The sequence below is a fragment of the Nycticebus coucang genome, chromosome X (genome assembly GCF_027406575.1).
Source record: "Nycticebus coucang isolate mNycCou1 chromosome X, mNycCou1.pri, whole genome shotgun sequence".
NCBI lineage: Eukaryota > Metazoa > Chordata > Mammalia > Primates > Lorisidae > Nycticebus > Nycticebus coucang.
Window position 1 is genome coordinate 118,256,381 of NC_069804.1, and position 14,746 is coordinate 118,271,126.

At 42.7% G+C, this 14,746-nt stretch overlaps 1 pseudogene; it reads left to right on the top strand.

Annotated features, from left to right (window-relative positions):
• The first annotated feature begins 3,045 nt into the window (after positions 1-3,045).
• LOC128578355 (nudC domain-containing protein 1-like) lies at positions 3,046-13,831 on the top strand (annotated as a pseudogene).
• The last annotated feature ends 915 nt before the right edge of the window (positions 13,832-14,746 follow it).

Here is a 14,746-nt window from a genome sequence, read left to right on the forward strand (position 1 = left end):
GATTAGGCCCAGTTTACCACTCAGGTATCATCTTGAGGGATTAGCTCTTTCAAGGCTCATAAGTGAAGAAAGAGAATTGTCAGAATGGTAGTCTTTATGATTACATCTTACCCACATCCTTACCAACGTCCTGGAGATAACCTCACAAAAAGTATACTGTTGTTGCAAAGGGTGTGCACCTGTATAGTCCTCCGTTAACCACTACCACACCGACACCCATAAATGTACTGCAAATTGGACTCCACAAGGGAAGTCACATGAGAAGACACCAGGGAAGTGAATAAAGTAATAATGCATACATCCTGGCACAGAGGGAAGGCCCTAGACTGTGGTCCCAACTCTGAAGCCACTGTCAAAACTGGAAGATGTCAAAAATAAAAAAAATCACATGAAAATACAATTTTATGCAAGTTAAACTAAAAGAAACATCTGAGCAGGGTTTATGTAGAAAAGGTTGATGCTTGTAGGAACACATGGCATAGGTGACAAGGTTGGGATACAGCTACAGTTTTATATAATTCATGTTTATAAAAATCATATGCATTATGGCCTTTGTACAAAGAATTTGGTCATAACTGTGGTACGACCTAAGTCCAGAGCACTCCCACATTTTTAACAGCTTTTTCCCAGTACATTGTAATTTACGTGTAATAAAATAAAGGCATTTTAATGGTAGAATTTTATGATTTGTAGTAAAGAAACGCAATTGTGCCGCCATCACCATAATCTAGTGTAAAACATTTCTATCACTGAAACAATTCATCTGTGCCTGAATACAGGTGAATCGGAACACATTTGTAGTCCAAAGAACCACAGATATGCTTTCTCTCTTTCTGGATCTGCATATACTAAACATGTTATATAAATTGAATCATACTGTATTTGGTCTCTTGCATTTGGCTTAATTCCTTTCACATAATGTTTTCAAGGTTGGTCTGTTTTACAACATGTATCACTACTTCATTTTTTTATTGCTGAATAATACACATTTGACTGACCAATTGACAGGTGTCAATATATAAAAGCTAAAGTGCTATAAAACCTAAAGTGCTCAGTTTCTACTCAAAACCCCTATCTCTAGGGCAGAATTACTGACAATAATACAATCCCCAGTCATAAGTCGGTCTGTGGCTTCCCTTGCCAGCCAGCCATTAAGAGAAAAGGAGGGGATACAACATTTCACACTACCCTGTTCATTTGGCTACAGCCATAAATCTTCTTCACCTGCTTTATACCCACTACATACAAAGTCTGAGTACCTAATTTCTCTCTGCCAGAATTCCCACTTTTGGGCTGGCACTTTTCCACCTGGAAAAGTAAAAAAAAAAAACATTTTTCTTGTTTCCATCCCAGTCTTTGAAGGAATCATTCGCAAAATTACAGGTGCTGCTGAGATGTGGCTTGAATTCATCTTTTGTTAATAGTATATATTGAATATTACAATGTAATTATACTAATTTTCCTTTCTTAAAGCTTTTATACATTTTTGGCACCCTCTATCTTTATTAACATGTCACTGTTTCTTGTGAATTGTGGCCCTCAGCATTATCAACTGTACTTTTTCATCTCTTTAAATTCATTTTGGTGTCAATTCTATTCTCTGAAATATAAAAAATAGCCAATGCTTTCTTATAATGACCAATCATTTAGTGGGTACTTATTTATATGTTGTTAACCTATCTGATTTTATTTAAGAAATATCTCCTGAAAAAGCATAGTTTTGGATTGTGCTTCAATGGGAAATCTGCAAATACCTTTTGTGAAATAGAAGAGTGAAGCCCATTGAACTTTATTGGTATAATCAAAGTCTTTGGGCACTTAGATTCAGTTTTGTGTTTAAAAACAGAAATTAGATGCCATGGCACTCTACCAAGGGAAATATAGTGAGACTCTGTCTCAAAAAAAAAAATGCAAAATACAAAACGGTGGAAGATAAACACACACACACACACACACACAAAAAAAAAAAAATCATGGGCCTGCTTCTTTGTATTTAGGCATTCCAAATTCTAAAAACACAAATTATATAATCTTTAACTAATTCATGTGTTTTGAGTTCTCTATTTAGTATTTAGGATGTTTATTCCCTTGCTTCAGTGCTTACTTTTACATCAATTCCTCAACTATACTACTTAATACTTTTGATATGAAATTTCCCTTATTAATGGTCAAATAGTAGAAACAGGTAATTCACTCTATTAAAAAATATGTCAAATAGGACAATTATGTTCTGAAACTCACCCTAGAAAAAGTGCTACCTACCCAATTGCTGAATATCACTACAGTCACCAGATGGACATAGGGAATATGTTGAAGGTGATCCTTGTGATATTCAGTAGTGAAGTATGTAACACTTCTTCTAGGATGAATTCGAGAATTTATTTGTCAGACCTCATACTTACATATTAAATGTTCAAAAATATGCCAAATTAACTACAGGTATGCAAACTAATATCCTAGGTTATCATGATGACTGATAAAGGAAAACTGCTGAAATATATATTGATAACTTTGGGAAGAATCATACATAAGTGAACATGTATTGTGTAATACAGTAATGTGTAGAACTCCACTCCTGCCTCTTAAAAGAAAGATCTGTGTGATCCTGCAGTTGTGAGTTACCCTTGGTGAACCTGAACTTGCTCATCCATAATATAGACATAATCAGATCTACTTTAGAGACCATTATGAGCAATGAAAAAATGAAAAAACTCATAGAAAATACCTGAAATATGACTATTCAGTGAGTATATATATGGTCTCCCCTGTGATCTACCTCTTACAACAGATAAACAGGAACATTTCACACAGATCAATGAGATTTTAACCATCAGGGAAAGGAAAGTATAGATATTTGTATGAAGTATAAGCTTTAGTGCCAATTCATTGCAGGATGAGCTATCTGAGGATGGTGAAAAGGAGGCAGCAAATTATTGCCTTGTGCTGGGATGGGACCACACCACTTCCCAGTGACAGTGCAGGGAGCGAAGCACGGACCTTTCAACCAAAGCTTTATTAATTCTCAGGCTAGGACCCTGGAAGGCGATGGAGGTGGTGACAAACTACTCCCTGCAAGTGAAGATACCTCTGCTGCATCCCCGCTTCCAAGGTCTCCCTCGAGCCGCTGCCTTGTTGCCAGCTGGAACTTGATGCAGCTGTGGAAGAAGTAAAACTTCAAGATTATCAGTATACACTGGAACACATGCATGCTTTTGTATGTATAATTACCTGTACTGTCATTCGTGGTATCAAGACTGTCTACTACATTGATAACCTTGGAAGAATTAGGAACTTAACAGTGATGCTGGGCAGTGCCTTAGGAAAACCACAAAAGATGTTCCAACTTCCCAGAGACTTAGCCTCTGATAACCGCCTTTGTGCATCCATCCATTTCTCATCTTCTACCTTGGTGACCTTGTCAGATGGAACTGGGAGATTGTATGTCATTGGAACAGGTGAACATAGAAATAGTGCTTCTGGAAAATGGGAGATTATGTTTAATGAAGAGCTTGGGAGTCCTTTTATTGTAATTCATAGTATTTCATTGTTCAAAGCTGAAGAACATTCAATAGCTACCTTACTTCTCGAATGAAGAAGAATTGGATATAAAAGGAAGTGGTTTTTATGTTTCCTTGGAGTAGGTCACTATCGGTAAGAAAAATAAAGATCAAAAATATTAAATTATTAAGCATGATATTCTCCGTGGGAAGTCATTACCACACTATGCTGCTATTGAGCCCGGTGGAAGTGGCCTAATGATTGTCTCCTATAAGGTTTTCAAATTTGTTCAGGTTGGTCAAGCTCTTGAAGAAAATATGAATACCTGTCAGAGAAAATCAAACAGCCTCTCTATTACACTGGCAGCAGACCGAAGATAACTTGACAGTAACAATATGGCTCCCAGTGTCACATCTCATTCCTGACACACAAATGAGAAAGCACTGTTGTTGGGTATCTTAGATGTTTCTTTTCTCTCTAAGTATTTCTATTTCTCTTTTCTCTCTTATGTGGTAAAGCTTATTTCCCTCTTGGTCTGCGTTCACTGGATCCTGCCAACTACGCCATTTGTCACACCTCACTTCTGACACAGCTTTCCAGGGCCCAAGACTGGCCAGGTCTCAGCCAGGCTTAACTAGGTTCCGGTCGCGGACCGCTAAGTTACCTTGCTCAGGTCTGTTAGGTGCATGACGGCTATCTACTTTAGGTGGAGAGAGAGACAGTAAAGCAGTCTTCTCAGAAAGATAGATCATAGTCTTTAGCAGAGCTTGGTGATCAGCAAAGAGACGCTGTGCTGGCATTTTGCAGACAGGAGAGGAGACAGAGTCAGAGTAAGCGAGTCTGTGATAGAATGCGTATGCTCCTGAATAGCTTCTCCTCCAGCCTAATATAAGGCTGATCTCATGCCTTTCAACACCACAGATGTAGAGACTTCCAATTCACCACTGCTCTCATCTCGCAAGCTCTCATGCTTGTTTGGCGAGCTAAATCCCTCTCCATGCCCTTTCCACCAAGGTGTTCCATTATTCAGCTATACAGGTATTTCTTATAACTCTCACTCCTCCTAGCCATAGACTATCTGAGCTGCTACATTTCCCCCCTTTTTTTTTTTATTTTTTTTTCCCCCCTTTTTTATATACAAACAAAATAATTTTTAATGTGGTAAAGGCAGTTCTTCCTGTTATCTAGCCCTTTTCTTTCCAGGCAAAAGAATATGATAATTGTCAAAATTCAGAATTCCAGGTATGGCCTCTTTAAATGAGGAAGCCCAATACAGATGTAAACTATTAGCCACTGCTAGGGAAAACCGATGATTGTAATGTTAATTCCCTTAAAGTTCTTTTTAAACTGAGAAAACAGAGAAAATCTTGCTGAGAGAATTTACCATTTATTTAACTGTACGAACTTCCTTTTGATATTTACTTAAAGGAATATCCTTGCAAGCAAGGATTTTGCTATTCGAAAGGCTTTGCTACTCGTGGTCCTAACAATCAGTAAAGTATCTCAAGAATGAAAGAAAAAGTATCCAATGTACTCAGCCCTACTATTAAACTAATTTATGGCTTTCACATGAAAGCTATAACCCAGTTATAACCCAAGAATAGGGGGAAGGGGGAAAGGGAGGGGAGAGAAGAGGTGGGCGGAGGGGGGGTGATTGATGGGATTACACCTGCGGTGCATCTTACAAGGGTATATGTGAAACTTAGTAAATGTAGAATGTAAATGTCTTGACACAATAACTAAGAAAATGCCAGGAAGGCTATGTTAACCAGTGTGATGAAAATGTGTCAAACGGTCTATAAAACCAGTGTATGGTGCCCCATGATCGCATTAATGTACACAGCTATGATTTAATAAAAAAATTTTTAAAACGATCTCAAAAGACTGTTACTCGTGGACTAACAGTCCCACACTTCACAGTTCCTCTCAAAGGCTCTGTTACTCGTGGTCCTTCAGTGGTCCCACACTTCATAGTTCCTCGGTAGCGGAGTTTCTCCTGCTTTCAAGCTGCTTTTCCAGTGGAATTTTTGCAAATTGATTCCAGACTTTTTTCAAATGAAGCTCCCTAGCACAAAGGTGGTTTAATTCTTAGTTACTCTTCCCTCCCTTTGCTCTCCCTCTCATAATCTTCCAAAGGAGTCACTTGCTTCAGAGTGTCCCTTTCCCCTTTGGGCTGTGTCCAGGCTCTTTAGCTGGACCCGGTTATAGTACACAGATACTGATAAGAGGTGGGTTACCCCTTTACCACGCAGGATAACCAAATATTCCACAAACTTATTTAAGCTAATTCTTCTCCATCATCATCCACTGGTCTGGTTGAATTTCCTCAGTTTTATGCTGAGACACCACAGGTCTAACCAAGCTGGCAGATTGCTCCCATGGCATAGAATTGAATTATGCTATTTTTTTCTGAGAATAGTTTGAAATGAAAATATTAAAGAAACTATGTTTTAACTTTTTTCATTTACCAGTGGGTCCTGATTCTGCTCCAACTGATAATTTTCCCTACAATAAAAGTGTTCCATCTTTATCAAATTGAGAATGGCATTCATTTGCCCAATGAAAGCCTTTATACTTGGGACATACACCTGGAGATTTACATGCGCTTTGTTCCTTTTCTTTATCATTCAGCATTCTTTTTCCTTTTAAACACTCTTTTCTCTTAAGGCCTAGCTTCCCAACTTATGGCAGTTGATGTTAACTGGAGGATTTACTCTCTGATCTACAAAGCTGCCCAATTTGAATTGTCATGTCAATATAGCATTTACCTGCTTAAACTATAAGATTCATCTAATCTCTTAACTGTTTTATATCAGCTGTCATGATCTTAATCTTTAAGCTGTTCCATCTGATACTTCAACTGCTGTATCTCATTTACCATGATTTTTCTCTACTGACTTTCTTTCAGCCTTCTACTTTTTCCAATCTTACCTTTTCAACTCTTAGAACCTATGGCTGCCTTAAAGGGACAGGAACTCTTTAGCTGTTTCTTTTTACGCTGGAGTCTAGCTGTTTTACAAAACTTCACTTCCTCTATTTCTTCACCAGCCCCCTTAATCTACCTCAATTCTTTTCTTTTAATCAGAACTCTTAACTGCCAAAAAGGGACTCAGACGTAGGTCTCTCAAAAACTACTTCCTGCTGGAAATGGGTAAAGATACATGGTAAGGCAGTTAGAAGTTCTTTTCCCTACCTTAATAAACTTTTGCAACCGATTCCCAAACTTTTCTCTTTGCTGTTTTACCGATGGTTTTTCGCACCCCTGAGGCTAAAGGCTATTTGCTAAAGGTACTCATGTCCTAGTTGTATCTTTTCCCTTTCCCTCTTGTCTAAAGGCTTTTCTTAAATTTTGTTTTGTTTTTTTACCATCTGCTTCCCAGAAGAGGCTAAAGGATTTTATTGGCTTTTTTCCCACATAAGTAGTTAGGATTTGGAAAGAGAAAACGTAGGAAAGATGAGGAAAAACGAAATGAGAAAGCACTATTGTTGGGTATCTTAGATGTTTCTTTTCCCTCTAAGTATTTCTATTTCTCTTTTCTCTCTTATTGCTAAAGCTTATTTCCCTCTTGGTCCGCATTCACCGGATCCTGCCAACTACGCCATTTGTCACACCTCACTTCTGACACAGCTTGCCAGGGCCCAAGACTGGCCAGGTCTCAGCCCGGCTTAACTAGGTTCCGGACGCGGACTAAGTTACCTTGCTCAGGTCTGTTAGGTGCATGACGGCTATCTACTTTAGGTGGACAGAGAGAGAGTAAAGCAGTCTTCTTAGAAAGATAGATCATAGTCTTTAGCAGAGCTTGGTAATGTTCAGCAGAGAGACGCTGTGCTAGCGTTTTGCAGACAGGAGAAGAGACAGAGTCAGAGTAAGTGAGTCCATGATAGAATGCGTATGCTCGTTGTGGAGAGCACGATGGCGGCCGAGTAACAGCTTCCTTGCATCTGGGAACCGTGAGTCTGGAGAGATAAGACTCCAGGCATTTCTGGCTGGTGGGATCTGCCTATAATCATCCCTTTGAGGATACAGGGAGTCAGTGAGAGACTTCTGGACCCCAAGAAGAGGACAAAAACAGTGGAAAACTGGCAAGTAATCACGTGTGTTTGATCGGTCTAATCCCGCCAACAGCTGTAAGTGCAGTAGCAGCGAAACTGCAAACCGGAAAGGCCTTACCTGTGAACTGTTTTGGTGTTTTTGGACTTGGCACTCAGTTGAACTGCCTTGGGGAGAACTTGAGCAGGAGTGCGGAGAACTTTGGGCGTTGTCTGGGACCCCAGACTGAGCTGCTGAGCCGGACAGACAAAGCTAATAGTGTTTTGCTGAGGGCTACAGGGAACCATTGTGAGAGAACTGCCCCAACAAGGTCCACCCTAGGGGTTGCAGAGCAAGGATCAAGTGGGACCTAGTAACCTAGTGACTGAGCAGCCTAAAGGCAGAGTCTGAGCCGCCTTACAGCCCTAACCCTCAGGGGCAGAGTGAGACCAGTTTTGGCACACTGGGTAAGTGGATAGCCACTTCAGCAGTGATTCTAGTGACAAACACTTTCCTGGGAAAGCTTCTGCTCAACAAGGTTAGAAGCTTAAAGTGCCTTTTAAGAGGGCTGAAGAGAGACTTAGGGTGTCTACCCTGTGGGGTTTGAGAAATCAGCAGAGTCCTCCAGTCGTATCAGCATTGTAATTAACATCTCATACCCCAGAAGACCACCTGTTGTCCAGACAATATTCAACAAGATATATATACTGCTTTGTTTTTTGTTGTTTTTTTATTTTTTTGTTTGTTTTTTGTTTATTTGATGTTGCTGTTGTTGTTTTGTTTTTTAATTCCAACCTTTTCCGTACAGATATTTTCTTTTCTTTCTCCAGTTCTCTAGCATAAATACAATTTCCCATTGCTGCCTTTTCCAATAACTAGAACTTCATTTTTGCTAGTGTTTCTAACCCTATTATTTGGTTTTTCACCTAATTTTATCCCAGAAAGTTTTCTGTTTGCTTGTTTTGGTTTGATTTATAGCATTTTTGTCTTTCCTCTCTACTTGGTGGGGGTGGGGTGCTGTGTCTGATCAGGTTAGCAAAGAGTTGCTGACCTCAAGGAAACCACCCAACTGGGCACCCCCAGAGGTTGGGGTTTTTTAAGGTTGTGTCAAAGTACCCAACTGTACACCTATATTGCTCTGTCTCCGTCTTTCTGTGCTTCAAGTATTTGTTTTTTTTATTAAATCATAGCTGTGTACATTGATATGATCATGGGGCATCATTCACTAGCTTTACAGACCGTTTACCAAGTTTCACATATACCCTTATAAGATGCACCGCTGGTGTTGCTTCACTTATTTTTGTCAATATTACCTTTACCCACCCCCTCACCTTTCTCTATTTTCTTTTCGTTCTTTCCTTCTTTCTTTCATCCCTTTTGCTTTTCAACCTTCTCATCCTTCTGGTCCTATACCAAAAGGGCTCATCGAAACCTTAGTCCACAGGCACAAGAACTTAAAGAGCAGGAGGAAGTGAAAGGAAAATTAGGGCAAGGAAACAGATAAAAGAAATCACTTGGAGGCAGGAGCGGCTGCAATGGCGGCAGCTGGTAGGGTGGACTTGAGGAAGACTGGGGGAACCCCGTGGGTCCGGAGCTGGCTGGCTGGCTCCCTGGGCACTTTCCCCCTCCACCAAAATTTTGGGTTGAGAGAGGTGGGGGCTGGGAAGAGGGCGGGGGCACAGTGGCAGTGCCCTGCAAGCGGGAGGCTGCGGGCTAACCTGGGGAGTACCTCGCCAGCCGTGCCAGGCTGCGTTTGCAACCAGTACCTCTCGGCACACAGGCAGCGATGCCCAAGAAGGGCAGGGAGCCAGGGTGCAGGCTGGAGCAGCCCCAGGAAAACAACAGCAGAGCCCTCACACTGGCGGCAGCTCTTGGCCAATGGGGGAGCCCCAAACTTCATCGGGGTGAAAGTCACTATCATATGACAAAGGCTTTGCCACAGTTCATTGTCCTGCCTGTGTACTTTCCATTTGCCTTCCTGGGTGGGGGCAGAGACAAGATTGCGGACTGAAGCCAACTTTCCACAGAGGCTCCCATCCTGAAGGAGAGTTAAGGGATGAAAATTTAGCAAGTAACCTGATGGACTCGAGCAGCACCAAGCAAGAAAGTTGAAGAACGCACATCAACCCCACTGAGGAGAGCTGCTACCACAAGGATGCAAACAAAAGGTACAAAACCCATCACTAAGCAGACAGGACTCCCCCTCCCCCATCTGATCGGCTTAAGAGCTGCAAAACAAACAGGCAGAAATCAAAGGCCCTCCCACTACACTTCACAGGAGAGACCTACTAAAATCTGGACCTACCTCCCTTACTAGGGTGCCTAGGCGTTCTCCTGCCAGGCATAAAACTGTATAAAACTGTAAATATCCTTTGTTGGCAACTCTGAGCTCCCAACACTTCCCTCCACTCTCTCTGAGGTCTGAAAGTCTGTCCCCCAGGAGTTTGGATTCTTGGGTGACTTCTAGAGGGGAGAGGACAGTCCTGGAGCTGCAGCTGGTCAGCGCTGATTCTGGGACACGGGAGAGAGATGAGGACAATCAGCAGAGGGCGACACTCACCAGGGTGGCGCTTCCCTGAGGCATGGTGCAGCAGCCCTCCTTGGGCAACAATACAACCAGGCATAAAACTGAGTGGAACTGTGTGACCTCACTACCGGTGGCTCTGGGCTCCCTGCGGCTCTGAGGTCCCGGCGCTCCCCCCGCCCTCACTCTGTGGTCTGGAGACCTGAGCGCCTGCCATGTGGCCAGGCAAGGTACTGGGTGGAACTGAGTCTGTTCGCTGGCGGCGGCTCTGGGCTCCAGCTTCTCCGCCCGCCCTGCCCTCACTCTGAAGCCTGAAGGCTTGAGCTGCAGCAGTGCGGTAGGGCGAGAGACTGGGAGGAACTGAATGTGCTCACTGCCGACGGCTCTGGGCTCCCTGCGGCTCTGGACTCCTGGCGGCTCTGGGCTCCCGACGCTCCCCCCAACCTCTCTCTGTGGTCAGGAGACCTGAGCACCTGCCGAGTGGCCGGGCAAGGAACTGGGTAGAACTAAGTATCTTCGCTGCCGGCAGCTCTGGGCTCCCACCGCTCCCCCCACCCCGCCCTCACTCTGAAGCCCTAAGGCTTTAGCTGCAGCCGCGCGGCCAGGCGAGAGACTGGGAGGAGCTGAGTGTGATCACTGCCAGCGGCTTTGGGCTCTCTACGGCTCTGGACTCCCAGTGGCTCTGGGCTCCATGCACCTCTGGATTCTCGGCGGCTCTGGGCTCCCGGCACTCCCCCCACCTCACTCTGTGATCTGGAGACCTGAGCGTCTGCCGTGCAACCGGGCAAGGAACTAAGTGGAACTGAGTGTGTTCAATGCCAGCGGACATAGGCTCCAACCGCTCCCCCCACCCCGCCCTCACTCTGAAACCTGGAGACTTGGGCTGCGGCGGTGCAGCAGAGCTAAAGATTGGGAGGAACGGAGTGTGCGAGCTACCGGCAGCTCTGGGCTCCTGGCACCCCACCACACCCTCACTCTGGGATCTGGAGACCTGTCTCCTGGGACTCCAAATCCTTGGGGGATTTGTCGGGGCGTGGACAGTGCCCGAACTGCAGATGGTTGGTCCTGACTCTGGGACGCAGGAGTGAAGCAGGGGGAGACCCACATCAGAGAAGCAGTTCCCTGAGGCAGCTGAAGCCACATCCCCTGCATCCCTGGGGAACCAGAGGAGGCCACCCCTGAGTATAGGATTTGCCTGAGGTGATTCAAAGACCCGGGAAACTTCCAGGGCAGGGCCGAATCAGAGAACTGAGACTTCAACCCACAGTAAGTGCTTCACTAGGGTCAAACAGAAGCCGCTAAAAATAAGTCAAAACCACTTAGCCCCACCACAACAGACAGGGCCCCAGTCTCTAAAGCCACAACACTGAATGGGCCCTCAACAAAACCCCAGGGGAAAAATCAAACGGACTAAAACAACCATGGGGCGGAATCAGCAGAAAAACTCTGGTAACATGAATAACCAGAATAGATCAAATCCCACAAGGAAAGATACGGTGGATGTAATTAAAGGTCCCATTCATAAACAACTGGCAAACATGTCAGAAATGGAATTCAGAATTTGGATTGCAGACAAGATTGATAAAATGGAATTAGGAATCCAAGGACAAAATCAAAAGTTGTCTCAAGAATTTAACGAATTTAAAGACAAAACCACCAAAGACTTAGACACACTGAAGCAAGAATGATATTATTCTTAGTAAAGCATCACAAGAATGGATAAGCATGAATCCTATGTACTCAATTTTTATATAAGGACAATTAATGACGATTAAGGTCATGGGTGGGGAGGAAAAGCAGAGAAAGGGAAGGAGGGAGAGGGGTGGGGCCTTGTTGTGTGCCACACCTTCTGGGGGCAAGACATGATTGCAAGAGGGACTTTACCTAACAAATGTAATCAGTGTAAACTGGCTTATTGTACCCTCAATGAATCCCCAACAATAAAAAAAATAAAGCCAATGAGAGGAAGGGTGCATTGGCTATCTTCCCATCTCATCTAGAAAATGTACTGAAACAGTTAATTCAGTCTGTCCATAATGAACTGTACAATTAAAACTGAGTTGTTTCCATAAGTACAGAGGGAAAAAAGCAAGAGGAGAAACTTAACTGTAGATGACATTTCAAAAGCTTTTCTTTGATTAAATTTGGAACATTCTGAAAAACAATGACAAGAAGAAATTCTTACCAGACAAAGAAAGCCCTTCGCAGATGAGAAAATTCACTTCCATAAATTGTTAACATCGCCCTGAATCAGTCCTGAGAAGGAGTTACTCTTTACTTTGTTAATAAAAATAGGGTAAAAAAAAAATGTGTATGCTCCTGAATGCCTTCTCCTCCAGCCTAAAATAAAGCTGATCTCGTACCTCTCAACACCACAGGTGTAGAGACTGCCAATTCACCACTGCTCTTATCTCGTGAGCTCTCATGCTTGTTTGGCGAGCTAAATCCCTCTCCATGCCTTTTCCACCAAGGTGTTCCATTATTCAGCTATACAGGTATTTCTTATAACTCTCAATGCTCCTAGCCATAGGCCATACGGGCTGCTACATCGAGAAAACAGTACCAAGGAGGACAGTCAAGTACAGTTTTGTTTTGTTTTTGTTTTTGTTTTTTGTTTTGTTTTGTTTTTTGCAATTTTTGGCCAGGGCTGGGCTTGAACCCGCCACCTCTGGCATATGGGGCCATAGCCCTACTCCTTTGAGCCACAGGAGCCTCCTCAAGTACAGTTTTTGCCTGATCCCATCAACATTGTGCTGAGGTATCACCAAATTTTAGAAGAAGCTCTCTATTCACCTATTGATCACGAAAGAAGTACATGGGTAATTAAAGAGAATGACAGCTTGGAGATTTCCTTGCTGGAGAAGAATGAAGGACTCACATAGTCAGAACTAGTAGTTGGTGATAAATAAGGGGAACTGGTAAGAGACTCAGCCTAGTGTGCTGCAATAGCTGAACGTTTGGTGCATTTGACCTCTGAAGAACTGAATCCTAATCCAGATAAAGAAATACCTCCTTGTAATGCTCAAGAGTTAGAAGAATGTGACATTTTCTTCGAAGACAGCTCCAGTTTATGCAGATTTGATGGCAATACATTAAAAACTACTCACGTCGTCAATCTTGGAAGCAACCAGTATCTTTTCTCTGTCATACTGGATCCTAAAGAAATGCCCTGGTTCTGTTTGCACCATAATGTCGATGCCCTACTCTGGCAACCACACTCCAGAAAACAAGAGGATATATGGGAGCACATTGCAACTTTCAATGCCTTAGGACCCAGGGGTCCTCAAACTACGGCCCACAGGCCACATGCAGTGGTGTGATTGTATTTGTTCCCGTTTTGTTTTTTTACTTCAAAATAAGATATATGCAATGTGCATAGGAATTTGTTCATAGTTTTGTTTTTTTTTTTAACTATAGTCCGGCCCTCCAACGGTCTGAAGGACAGTAAACTGGCCCCGTTTAAAAAGTTTGAGGACCCCTGCTAGGCTATGTCCAAGCATCAAAGAGAGACAAACAAATTTTTGCCTGTGCTCCAAATTAGTCTTATGCTGCCCTTTGGGAGTGCCTTCGTCCAGTATATTTATCTATCATCAACCTGTTCCTATGTCTACTGTACTTTACAACCGAAAGGAAGGTAGGCAAGTAGGACAGGTTGCTAAGCAGCATGTGGCAAGCCTAGAAACCAATGATCCTATTTTAGGCTTTCAGGCAACAAACCAGAGATTATTTGTTCTCACTACAAAAACCTCTTTCTAATAAAAGTAAATACAGAGAATTAATTATTATAACAAATTGGCTTCTCCTTGGTGGAAAAGTATTCAGTGGTAGCTGGAGGTATGGGCAGTTATACTGCCTGTCAATGTGTTAAATAAAAAATACCTTATATGAATTTTTTATTTTTTAAAGAATATTGGAAATATATTCAAAAGATTATTATTCTGTGAACACTATGGAATAAAGCTACAGATTTAAAGAACATTGATTTCTGTAAAAATGTAAAGATAATATTAGTAAGAACAATTATCTTTTAAGGCTAGAATCTCATCTTTTATATGGAAGATGTACACTTCAGTGTTTAAAAATAAAAAAATTACCATGTGAAAAAAAATTATTGCCTTGTTACACTTTTCTGTTGTCCTTCCTTACCATTATTTCTTATCACCTGTGTGGACAGTGAAATAGCAGCTTCCCACTGAGGCCCAGAGAGTAGACAGTACCGAATGATAGAGCAGGAAGGCGGGTCTGCCACACAACACATGGAAATCAGGGCTCCCGGGTCCCCAATATCAAATCTGACCTTGTATTCAGGACCAAGGAGGGACCACTTCCCCTGTGCTGGCCTCATCTCTTACACAGTAAAAGATTATTTATCACACTGCTCAGATACATGAGCTGAATGACTCAAGTTTTCTCCTGCTTCCCATTCCACATCAGGATTCTCCCTCTCTGAAAGCTGTGGTCCTGAGCCCTGAGCTATTTCATGGGAACCCTACCCCCTCCCTCCCCTGTGGCAGTTAGATATAGAAAGGGGACAGGACCTAACAAGGTGGGTAAGCAGAGGAACATGATGTCAATTCAAGGGGCTTCATTTCAGACACTGCAGATAGAAAAATGTCATAAAACTACTTTCCTCTTACACTACAATGATGTGTTGGGATGTGGAGACATTATATAACTCCTGACGGTAAGGTTCA